At 38.9% G+C, this 12,658-nt stretch overlaps 1 long non-coding RNA gene across 1 annotated transcript in view; it reads left to right on the top strand.

Moving 5' to 3' along the window:
• LOC129049830 (uncharacterized) overlaps positions 1 to 12,658 on the top strand; it is a 37,806-nt gene that overhangs the window by 292 nt on the left and 24,856 nt on the right. Inside the window, exon 2 of the long non-coding RNA XR_008513203.1 lies at positions 542 to 607. This is a non-coding gene — a long non-coding RNA (uncharacterized LOC129049830). The remainder of the gene's footprint in view (positions 1 to 541; positions 608 to 12,658) is intronic.

Here is a 12,658-nt window from a genome sequence, read left to right as displayed (position 1 = left end):
TTTTAGACTGCCATGATATCCTCTGGGTCTTCTGCATTTTTTTCTGTAGCTACTGACAAGTGAATGAATAATTCATTTTTAAAAATATTTTCTCTCCTGGCTCAGTATTCCTCTTGCTGCATCCCATTGTTATGTTGTTTTCTTTTCTCTTACTGGGGCAGCATCTTGGCTTTTCGTTACACTTAAGACCAGTTTCACATCCCTACATCCATAGCTCTTCCTCTGTGTGTAGGTTGATTTGTTTTTTTAATGTCACTGAACACTCGTTTCATACTTGTCACTTACGAATGTCATTCTGGTCCCACAAGAGCTCTTTTCAAGGTATCAAGTGATCAGAATCATTTGTATATATCCCCTGAAAACATGTGTGGTCATGTATCTTGGGAAGTCTTGTAAACCTGATGGTATTTTGTTGTTTTTAGTTTTCCCATATATTGAAAAGAACAGGGCATTGAATGCTTCTCAGGGAATATTGTTGGAGATATATATATATATTGAGTTGCTCTAACACTGTTGATGTGTAGTTGCATTCCCCTAACAGAGCCTGGCAAGATCAAGCTCATGGTCGGGGTGGTTGGTGATCCTCAGTGTTCCTGTGTGGCAGAAGGTGAGTTTGAGATGAGAGGGATGAGTAGGGGAGTGTGCTCCCCCAAACCACCTCCTCACTTTCTCAGCTTCCATCTTCAACTAGGTTTTGTGAGGCTAGGACTTGGGAGATTGTCCTGTAGCCCAGGTCTCCTAAGTGTGGCTGCTGGACTTGCCTGAGTTGAGGGTGTGATGAGTGTGACCATGGACCCCCCAGCATTCATGTGGAAGTGAAGGAAGACGACTGGATCAATCCCAGTGGAAAGCGCGCCTCTCAGCAGCCTGCACCATCCTCCACCTACACTGTGTAATGACAGTGCTTTGAGATGTAGCAAGGGCTGTAAATTTATCTATTCTCTGGTGTCTCAGAGACCTGACATTCTGTGTCAGAATGAGAATCTGTCTAGTTTCTTCATTTTAAAAATGATGAAACTGCAGGTTCACAAAGTTACATGGCTTACTTGAGGTCACACAGGGATGTGTTTTGAGCCCTGCCAATAAAAGGAATCACAATAATTATTCAGTAATTATTTATAGAATCCATGTAATTCAGTAAATAGTCACATAATTCTTTATTGACCAGTTCGTACTAGGCATTTTGTTCAAAACTGTACACATACTTGGATATCATATTTTCATCATAATCCTTAAGGCAATATTATTATCCATAAGAAACAGGTAAGAAACCTGAAGAAGAGGGATAGCAAATCATGTATTTGGCCATATTTATATTTTTTGGTTTCTGTGATGCTGGAAGAATGACCAGAATGAGTCATGGGAAGAGCATTCATTCCTGTGTCATTTTCCAGGACAGAGGTGTGCCCTCCTTCAGCATTGGGACCAAAATTCAGAAGTGTCTGCAACCTTGCTTTAACAGTGTGGGAAATAACCTCTATTACCTGGACTTTCACTGGAACTTTGGAATATACAAGAGAAACATGAGACTTGGGTCTTCCCTTGGCTGTTTTAATTCACTCTTCTATTGAGTACCAATGACTCTCATTAAGACTTTTGCCTTTTTATAACCACAATATATATTTTATGGAGAAGTTTTTACTCTTAGCTCTATTTAGAATGAATAAATCTAAGCTCTGGTTTAGGTTTCATGCCCTGGACTTAATATTTTTTCTGATTTCTGTTTTGAGATTAAATTCTCATGTAAGTAGAAAAATGCTTCTTATTATTTATAAGAGCAAATTAGTTATTGGTTTGAATTTCTGAAGTCGAAGCACAAACTTTTGTTTTCAACCTTTTTCTGTCCCCATCAGCGCCACTCATTGTCTCTCAGTATGACCTGGCCGTGCTCCTGCACTTACCCTCGCCTTGCTGAACCATTTCCACGCACTGTCCAATTCCTTCAGTGATTCAGGCTTTTCCCAAAGCTCCTTGAAATGGGTCCAGGTCTCAGGGTGTCAGATACCTTCCAGACACAAAAGCAACCCATAGCATAGACAGCGCAGCTGGGTTCCAACCTCCCTAAAGTTGGCAGGGATGTCTCAGGGCAGGAAGGAAGGCTTTCCCTTTTTAGCGGGTCTTTTCTTCATGTCTCAGTGCCTCTGATCTAGTGAACACAACTGTCCTGAATGTGAAAGAACTTGCTAAATTTCTGGTTTATTTTTAGGTGGCTAGAACAGATTTATAAGACTTCCTTACTTACCCATGTCTGCTGAAGTTTGAATTCTTAGTAGTAGGATTTTGTTTTTTTCCTTGTAAGGTGAGCAGCTTGCAGAAGGCTGTACAAAAAGATGTAAACTTAATTTCTACTCAAAGCAAGCTTGAATTTGAAACTAGGGCTTCCACTGTTCCAAAGTTGGACTGTCACTGCCTCGGGCATGTGTCCCGAAGGGCTAGTGTCTCTGCCGTACTCAGGATCAAGTTAAGATGGAGCTCAGCAAGCCAGCTCTCCTTCACTTCTAGGTTCCCCCAAGAGTTTTCTCTGCTTTAGAGACTGCATTGAATATATTCTTGTTCTGCCTTTGTGTTTGGGCTTTGGAATGATGTGATGCAGCTCAGTGGTTCCCACCCCCAAGTTGATCAGAATAAGAAACACCTGGAAGGTCAGTGCAAATACAAGTTCAGTGTCCTCCTTGTAGGGATTCTGATTCAGCGCACTCAGGTGGGGCCTGGAATGTTTGTTAACATGACTCAGATGTGCAGTCAGTTTGGGGACCCTCTGATACCATGGACCTGAAATTTTATGGGATGATTCTGTTTTGCTGATGAAGAAACCAAGGCACAGACAGTCTGTAACTTGCCCAAGTTCCCTTTGCTGTAAGTACTGGAGCCAGATCTCAGGTAGAGTCTCCCTCCCACAAGCCCCATTCCAAGTTTTCCAATTCAGTTGTGTGGTTCTTTCCAAGTAGGTGTTTCTCTCCCCTGTACCTCATTTCTGCCCCCAGCCTCAAAAAAAGTTTTTGAATTTAATTTGTTTCATCTAATAAATTTCCTCTTGACATGCTGTCAGCAACCTATTCTGGCCACTTACTATGTGACATGCCTCTTTTTGAGACAGGGTCTCATTCTGTTACTCAGGCTGAAGTGCAGCGGTGATTACTGCTCACTGCTACCTGAAACTCCTGGGCTCAAGCGATCCTCCTGTCCGAACTTCAGAAGTAGCTGGAACTCTATGCACACATCACCATCTTGGCTAAGTTTTTAAATTTTTTTTAAACTTTTTTTTATTATTATTATACTTTAAGTTTTAGGGTACATGTGCACAATGTGCAGATTAGTTACATATGTATACATGTCCCATGCTGCTGTGCTGCACCCATTAACTCGCCATTTAGCATTAGGTATATCTCCTAATGCTATCCCTCCCCCCTCCCCCCACCCCACAACAGTCCCCAGAGTGTGATGTTCCCCTTCCTGTGTCCATGTGTTCTCATTGTTCAATTCCCATCTATGAGTGAGAACATGCGATGTTTGGTTGTTTGTCCTTGCGATAGTTTCCTGAGAATGATGATTTCCAATTTCATCCATGTTCCTACAAAGGACATGAACTCATCATTTTTTATGGCTGCATAGTATTCCATGGTGTATATGTGCCACATTTTCTTAATCCAGTCTATCATTGTTGGACATTTGGGTTGGTTCCAAGTCTTTGCTATTGTGAATAGTGCCACAATAAACATATGTGTGCATGTGTCTTTATAGCAGCATGATTTATAGTCCTTTGGGTATATACCCAGTAATGGAATGGCTGGGTCAAATGGTATTTCTAGTTCTACATCCCTGAGGAATCACCACACTGACTTCCACAATGGTTGAACTAGTTTACAGTCCCACCAACAGTGTAAAAGTGTTCCTATTTCTCCACATCCTCTCCAGCACCTGTTGTTTCCTGACTTTTTAATGATTGCCATTCTAACTGCTGTGAGATGGTATCTCATTGTGGTTTTGATTTGCATTTCTCTGATGTCCAGTGATGATGAGCATTTTTTCATGTGTCTTTTGATGGCATAAATGTCTTCTTTTGAGAAGTGTCTGTTCATATCCTTCGCCCACTTGTTGATGGGGTTGTTTGTTTTTTCCTTGTAAATTTGTTTGAGTTCATTGTAGATTCCGGATATTAGCCCTTTGTCAGATGAGTACGTTGCGAAAATTTTCTCCCATTTTGTAGGTTGCCTGTTCACTCTGATGGTAGTTTCTTTTGCTGTGCAGAAGCTCTTTAGTTTAATTAGATCCCATTTGTCAATTTTGGCTTTTGTTGCCATTGCTTTTGGTGTTTTAGACATGAAGTCCTTGCCCATGCCTATGTCCTGAATGGTAATTCCTAGGTTTTCTTCTAGGGTTTTTATGGTTTCAGGTCTAATGTTTAAGTCTTTAATCCATCTTGAATTAATTTTTGTATAAGGTGTAAGGAAGGGATCCAGTTTCAGCTTTCTACATATGGCTAGCCAGTTTTCCCAGCACCATTTATTAAATAGGGAATCGTTTCCCCATTGCTTGTTTTTCTCAGGTTTGTCAAAGATCAGATAGTTGTAGATATGTGGCGTTATTTCTGAGGGCTCTGTTCTGTTCCATTGATCTATATCTCTGTTTTGCTACCAGTACCATGCTGTTTTGGTTACTGTAGCCTTGTAGTATAGTTTGAAGTCAGATAGCATGATGCCTCCAGCTTTGTTCTTTTGGCTTAAGATTGACTTGGCGATGCGGGCTCTTTTTTGGTTCCATATGAACTTTAAAATAGTTTTTTCCAATTCTGTGAAGAAAGTCATTGGTAGCTTGATGGGGATGGCATTGAATTACCTTGGGCAGTATGGCCATTTTCACGATATTGATTCTTCCTACCCATGAGCATGGAATGTTCTTCCATTTGTTTGTATCCTCTTTTATTTCATTGAGCAGTGGTTTATAGTTCTCCTTGAAGACGTCCTTCACATCCCTTGTAAGTTGGATTCCTAAGTATTTTATTCTCTTTGAAGCAATTTTGAATGGGAGTTCACTCATGATTTGGCTCTCTGTTTGTCTGTTATTGGTGTATAAGAATGCTTGTGATTTTTGTACATTGATTTTGTATCCTGAGACTTTGCTGAAGTTGCTTATCAGCTTAAGGAGATTTTGGGCTGAGACAATGGGGTTTTCTAGATATACAATCATGTCATCTGCAAACAGGGACAATTTGACTTCCTCTTTTTCTAATTGAATACCCTTTATTTCCTTCTCCTGCCTAATTGCCCTGGCCAGAACTTCCAACACTAGGTTGAGTAGGAATGGTGAGAGAGGGCATCCCTGTCTTGTGCCAGTTTTCAAAGGGAATGCTTCCAGTTTTTGCCCATTCAGTATGATATTGGCTGTGGGTTTGTCATAGATAGCTCTTATTATTTTGAGATACGTCCCATCAATACCTAATTTATTGAGAGTTTTTAGCATGAAGGGTTGTTGAATTTTGTCAAAGGCCTTTTCTGTATCTATTGAGATAATCGTGTGGTTTTTGTCTTTGGTTCTGTTTATATGCTGGATTACATTTATTGATTTGCGTATATTGAACCAGCCTTGTATCCCAGGGATGAAGCCCACTTGATCATGGTGGATAAGCTTTTTGATGTGCTGCCGGATTCAGTTTGCCAGTATTTTATTGAGGATTTTTGCATCAATATTCATCAAGGATATTGGTCTAAAATTCTCTTTTTTGGTTGTGTCTCTGCCCGGCTTTGGTGAGGTCATGCTATGTTTCTCAGGCTGCTCTCAAACTTCTGGCCTCAAACCATCCTCCCACCTAGCCCTCCAAAATTGCTGGGATTACAGGAGTGAGCCACTGAACCTGGCCTTAAAAAGCCTTTTTTTTTCTTTCTTAATAAAAATACAGGACATGGAGGTGTGGAAAGATACCTCTCTTTATTACTGCTGTTATTATTACTTCTAAAGTATAATTCATATATCACAAAATTCACCATTTTTATGCATATCATTCAGCGTCTTTTACTATATTCCGAAGGTTTTGCAACCATCACCACTACCTAATTTCAGAATACTTTCACAATGCTGGAAAGCATACCTGTACTTACTGGCAGTCACTCTCCAATTACCCCGTTTTTGCAGTCCCTGACAAACACTAATCTACCTTCTGTATATATAGATATACTTGATCTGGGCATTTCCTGTATATGGAATAATGCAACATTGCCTTTTGCATCTGCATCTCTTACTTAGCACAATGTTCTCAGGGTTCATCCTTGTTGTAGCATGCATCAGTACTTCAATCCTTTTTGTGTCCAAATGATATTCCATTTTATAGTTAGACCACATTTTGTTTACCTGTTCATCAACTGATGGTGGTTTGGGATATTTCCACTTTTTCACTATTATGAATAATGCTGCTATGAACATTTTTGTACACGTTTTTGAGTGAATATTTGATTTTAATTTTCTTGGTTATATACCTAGGAGTTCAATTGCTGCATCATATATGACTTTATGTTTAAGTTTTTGAGGAACTGACAGACTGTTTTCCAATCTCAGTGGCTACAGCATTTTACATTCCCACTAGTAATATATGAGAATTCCATTTTCTCTGTAACTTTCCAAACATATGTTGTGTTTTTTTTAAAGTCACCCTTGTGGGTCTGAAGTGGTATTTCATTTTAAGTTTACATTTTCCTAATGAGGAAAAACATTGAACCTCTCTGTATGTGCTTGTTGGCCATTTGTATGTATCCTTTACAGAAATGTCTATTCAAACTTTTTTCCCATTTTTAAATTGTCTTTTTTTCTCACTTATATGAATTCTTTATATACTCTAGATACTAGAGCCTTGTTAGGTATATGATTTGCAAATAGTTCTCCCATTACATTATCTTTTCACTTCCTTGACAGAGTCCTTGGAAGCATGAAAGATTTTTTATTTTAATGAAGTCCGTTTATCTTTCTATTTTGGAGTTGCTTGTGCCTACTTAAGAAATGTCTAATCCAGAGTCACAAAGATTTGTACCTATGTTTTCTTCAAGACATCGCTTTTGGAATGAGAACTTTCCTGGCTTTTAGAGGAGGACAGACATTGTTTATTTATGCCTCTTTTCTATTACCAATATTTCCCCTGATTGGTGTTGATATGCCCACCACCCCCCCAGGGAGTATCCCGTGGCCTGGAACAGAGCTCTGGGGACTGGCATCCTTCCACTGACTTTGATGCTGATGAGAGCCCTGATCATGTGATTCAGCTGGCCTTAACCCGACCCACATGCACGTATTCCTCGGCGCATCTAGAGCTGAAATCGAGAGCCTCTGTGGGAACGCTTGGCAGCCCATGCTGTTCTAAGGCTGGAGCAGACTTTCTTAGTCTATTCCAGGTTGACAGGCCTGCAGGGGGTCCAACCCCTACAAGCCCCTCTGTCTGGAATAGACTGCTTTCATCTCTGATGTTAGAAAGCAGACCTGTTTCAGGGTTTGGGGAAGGTTGTTCGATATGAACTGGGTCCTCTCTAATTATTTTTACTGTATGTGTGACTTCTTCCTAGAAAGAATGGAAGAATGTTTACGTTAGAACATTTTATCTATTCTTTGTCAAATGTTGTTTGTCTGCGATTTTAAAGTAAATAAAGGATAGCTCAATGTAAATATATTCTTAATAATTAATTACGGTTGAAGTCCACTGCCGTGAGATCATATTTACTTCTATATAGGATCTATTACTTACGAATTGTCCTGCTCCTGATGAGAAAACAGACTCAGAAAGATTACAAAATTTACCCTAGGCCACAAGTCTAGTGGGGAGAAGAATACGAATTAGAAACTAGTTTCTTTTGGCCTTCAAAGCTAACCTTATACCATTAGATTGAACTGAATGACAATACTTTTGCTAGAATAAGTCTCTGAGTTTGTGGTTCTGCATTGTGTTTCCAAGGAAACAGTATGTCACTTTAATATTATTTCAAACTTTTAAATGTCAAACTCTTTTTTTTAAATAAAACTTTTTTGTGTTTGTTCTATTCCATTGTTTTTGTTTTTCTTTTTTTTCTCAAGGGATCCCTATTATTTATCTGCTGAATATCTGTTACCTATCTTCTGTCAATTTTTACTTTTTTGAGTGTTTGTCATCTGTCACTTTGTTTTATGCTACCAGCTATTCACTAAGATATAATTTGCATGGAGTAAACTACAAAAAAACCTAAGGGTACAAATTTATGACTTTTAATATAATTATACCTTATATAATAACACCCACATCAAGAGAGGGAACATTTTCCTCTATGCCAAAAAGTTCTGACATGCTCCTTGCCAGTCAATACTCATCCCCCAAATGAAGAATATATTCTAAATTTTGTCACTATCTTAGTCCTTTTGTCCCTTTGCGTTGCTATAAAGGAATACCAGAGGCTGGGTCATTTATAAAGAGAAGAGGTGTATTTCGCTCATAGTTCTGTAGGCTGCAGAAGAAGAATGGCACCAACAACTGCTCTTAATGAGGGCCTGAGTCTGCTTCCCCACCCTGCAGAAGATGAAAGGGAACCAGTGTGTGCAAAGATCATATGGTGAAAGAGGAAGCAAAAGAGAGAGGAAAAGCTCAAGACTCTTTTTAATAACCAGCTCTTGCAGGAACTAATAGAATGAGAATTCACTCACTACCTTCTCCTGAGGAGGTGATTAATCTATTCATGGGGGATCCACTCCCATAAGCCAAACACCTCCCATTAAGCCCCACCTCCAACACTGGGGATCAAATTTAAACATGAGATTGGGAGGGGACAAATATCTAAACTATAGCAGCCACAACAGATTAATTTTGCTTAGTTTTGTGCTTCATAACAATGAAATCATTCAGTATCTTCTCTTGTTTTGACTTCTCTTAATCAGTTGGATATATCAGTATGCTACCAATTTGTTTGTGTTTTTCTTTCATTTCATTTTGTTTTGGCCTAGTAATATCCTATTTATTGTATAATTATCACACAATTTGAAATCCATTTTTGTGATGGTAGACAGGTTTACTTGCTGGCTCTTATGCATAAGTAACTGAATATTCTTATACACTTCTTTCTGTGAATATACATACTCATTTCTCCTCGGTATCGATAGCTAGGGATGGAATTTCTTGGTGAAAGGCTGAAAATGGACACAGAGTTTTGCAAAATGGTTATATTATTTTACATTTCTATGAAAAATGTAGGCTATTTCCAGTTGTTCTACATTCCCACACACTTAAATTTTAGCCCAAAAAGACCCACAGTCTTTTAAATTTTAGCCATTCTACCAGGTATGTAGGGATACTTTGGTTTTCACATGCTTATTGGTCATTTGGATATCTTCTTATGTAAAGCACCTTTTCAGATTTTTCCACTCATTGATATACTGGGTTGTTTGTCATTTTCTTTGTGATCTATTGGAGTTATTTATATATTTTGAATGAGTCCATTGTTTCATATATGTACATGTGAAGCGTTGAAGTTGAGACCCTCTCTGAGAATGCCTGGCAGCCCATGCTGCCCAGAGTGGACTTCCTCAGCCCATGCCAGACAGAGGGGACCATAGGGGTCGGACCCAGTCAAGACTAATACATATATATATTTATATTAATATATATAAATATATTTATTTGAAACATGCCTATATGTTGCAAATAATTATTCTTGGTCTCCAGATAGGTTTTGCCTTGTTAAACACTAACCTATAATAAGCAGAAGCTTTTTAAAAATGAAGTACAATTTAATTGATTTCTTATTGTGGTCAGTGCTACAGTCTAAGAAATATTTTCTGGTCTAAGAAATATTCTCCTGTGTCAAACTATTCATGAAAATAGTTTGTATTTTTTCCTTTAGAAGGTTTCTAATTATAACTTTCACATCTGAAGTTAATTTCAATGTATGGTAGAAAGTGGTTGTTACTATTAACTTTTTAAAACAACAAATATTATTTCATTCAGAAACTTTCTATTGAAAAGTCTCTCATTTCCCCAATGAAGGGCATTGGTGTCTTTGTTTCTAAAAAAATTTAAATAACTGTACATAGGGAGCGTATTTTTTGAATCTGTATTATTTTATTTTATTTATGTATACTTACACCTGTACCATAGCTTTTAAATTATTGCTCTAAAATGAGTTTTGAAATCTAGCAGAGTAAATCTTCCAACTTTTTCAAGACCAACTTGCCTATTCTAGATTATTTGATTTTCAAATACATTTTTAAATTAGCATTTACATTTCTCTAAAACTCCTACTAGAATTATTAATCAGAATTATGTTGATGTGATATCCTCACAAAATTGAGTCTTCCAATCCATGAACATGATATACATTTCTCTATTTACTCTTCTTTAATTTCTCTCACCAATAGCTTTCAGGAGCTTTGTATCTGCTTCATTATACGTATTCTTAGGCATGCAATGATTTTCGATATTAATCTCTATTATGTTTTATTGAATTTCATTTTCTATCTGGTAATTGCTAGTATGGAGATATTAAGATTATTAAATCAATGTTATAAAGGTATAAATTAAGTACAATAGACTGCAGCACTTTAAAATGTATAATTAAATGCATGTTTACAAATGTATACACAAATGGAACAACTGCTATAATCAAGACATGGGAATTTCCATAAGCCCAAAGTTTCTTGTAAGGCTTTGCAGTTCATCACTCTTTAAACCCTCAGCCCCAGGGAGCCAGTGTCACTTTAGGTCAGTTTGCGTTTGTAACCATTTTCTGTAAATGAAATTAGACCTGTGTTCTTTTGTGTCTGCCTTCTTTCATGCATCATATTAATCCATCCGTATGAGCATTTTCATCAACAGTTAATACGCTGTAATTGCTGAGTAGTATTCCTTTGTGGGGCTACACCATGTTTGTTTCCTAGGCTGACTAAGAATCCCTAAGCCTAGTTGTGACGGTGACCGCATCTACCTTTAAACAAGGGGCTTGCAACTTAGCTCACACCTGGCCAATCAGGTAGTAAAGAGAGCTCACTAAAATACTAATTAGGCAAAAACAGGAGGTAAAGAAATAAGCAATCATCTATTGCCTGAGAGCACAGTGGGAGGGACAATGATCGGGATATAAACCCAGGCATTCGAGCCAGCAACAGCTACCCTCTTTGGATCCCCTCCCTTTGTAAGGAGCTCTGTTTTCACTCTATTAAATCTTGCAACTGCACACTCTTCTAGTCTGTGTTTGTTACAGCTCAAGCTGAGCTTTCACTCACTGTCCACCACTGATGTTTGCCACCGTCGCAGACCCACCGCTGACTTCCATCCCCCCAGATCCGGCAGGGAGTCTGCTTTGCTCCTGATCCAGTGAGGTGCCCATTGCCGCTCCCTAACGGGCTGAAGGCTTGCCATTGTTCCTGCATGGCTAAGCACCTGGGTTCATCCTAATCGAGCTGAACACTAGTCACTGGGTTCCACGGTTCTCTTCCATGACCCACAGCTTCTAATAGAGCTATAACACTGCATGGCCCAAGATTCCATTCCTTGGAATCCATGAGGCCAAGAACCCCAGGTCAGAGAACACAAGGCTTGCCACCGTCTTGGAAGCGGCCTGCCACCATCTTGGGAGCTCTGGGAGCAAGGATCCCCCCCACTCCCTGCCCCCTCCCCGCTCCCCGTAACAGAAAGACTGCCCATCTGATTTGTACGTGTTTAAACTTAGAAGAAACTGTTATCCAGATTTTCAAAGAAGTCGGACCATTTTTCATTCCCACAAGTATAAGACTTCCAAGTGCTTTATATCCTCACCAACGTGGTATTTTCAGCCTTTTTAACTTTATCGTTCTCCTGAATATGTAACAGTATCTCATCATTGTATTGATTGATCTCCCAGATGACTAAAGAGTTGAGCATCTTTTCATGTGCTAATTGACCGTTCATGTATCTTCTTTTCTGAAGTATCTATTCAAGTCTTTTGCCAAATCATTTCACTGTGCTGTTTATATTATCAGACTGCATTATATACATACTATTAAAAAATCCTTTGTTGGATATAAATATAGTATCTCCTATATTGTGGCTTCTTTTTAAGTTCTCTTAATGTTCCCTATTTTGGAGGTAAAGATAGATAATCATCAAAAAGGTGATTATATATATACATATAACTATATTCATGTCTAAGAATCATTAGTTAAACATATATGTAAGGATCTATTTCTGAATTCTCTCTTCTCTTCCACTGATATATGTTCTATTTTTTTCAACAATACACGTGATCTTTATTTCCATAGCTGTATAGCTTCTCCTGCTGGTGTAAAACATTCCTTCAGCTTCTCAGACTGCAGCAACCCTTTCCAGTGTTGACCTGCATCCTGTGTGTGTGAAAGGAAAAGGAGGTGACAGGACATGGGGGAGCGGGAGCAGAAAGAGGAAGGAGGAGTGGTGACAAGAAGGCTGAAGGACAGAATGAGGAGGAAGGGAGGAGTGGGGAGGCAGGATGAGTAGGACCAGGAGAGGAAGAGGACCAGAGCCTGAATACCAAGGAATCCATATTCTCAGCCCCAGAAGGGCAACCCTATCTCTCTGGAACTCCACTAACCTCATCCTGGACACACACAGACACACACACAGACACACACACACACACACAGAGTTCTCTGATCCTCCAGCCACCTTTCTTTCTCTAAGAAGAGCCTCTCACCCTTCCTCCCATTC

The sequence above is a fragment of the Pongo abelii genome, chromosome 1 (genome assembly GCF_028885655.2).
Source record: "Pongo abelii isolate AG06213 chromosome 1, NHGRI_mPonAbe1-v2.0_pri, whole genome shotgun sequence".
In the NCBI taxonomy this organism is placed as follows: domain Eukaryota; kingdom Metazoa; phylum Chordata; class Mammalia; order Primates; family Hominidae; genus Pongo; species Pongo abelii.
Note: the sequence above shows the minus strand (reverse complement) of the source record. Positions and strands in the feature narration are given on the sequence as shown.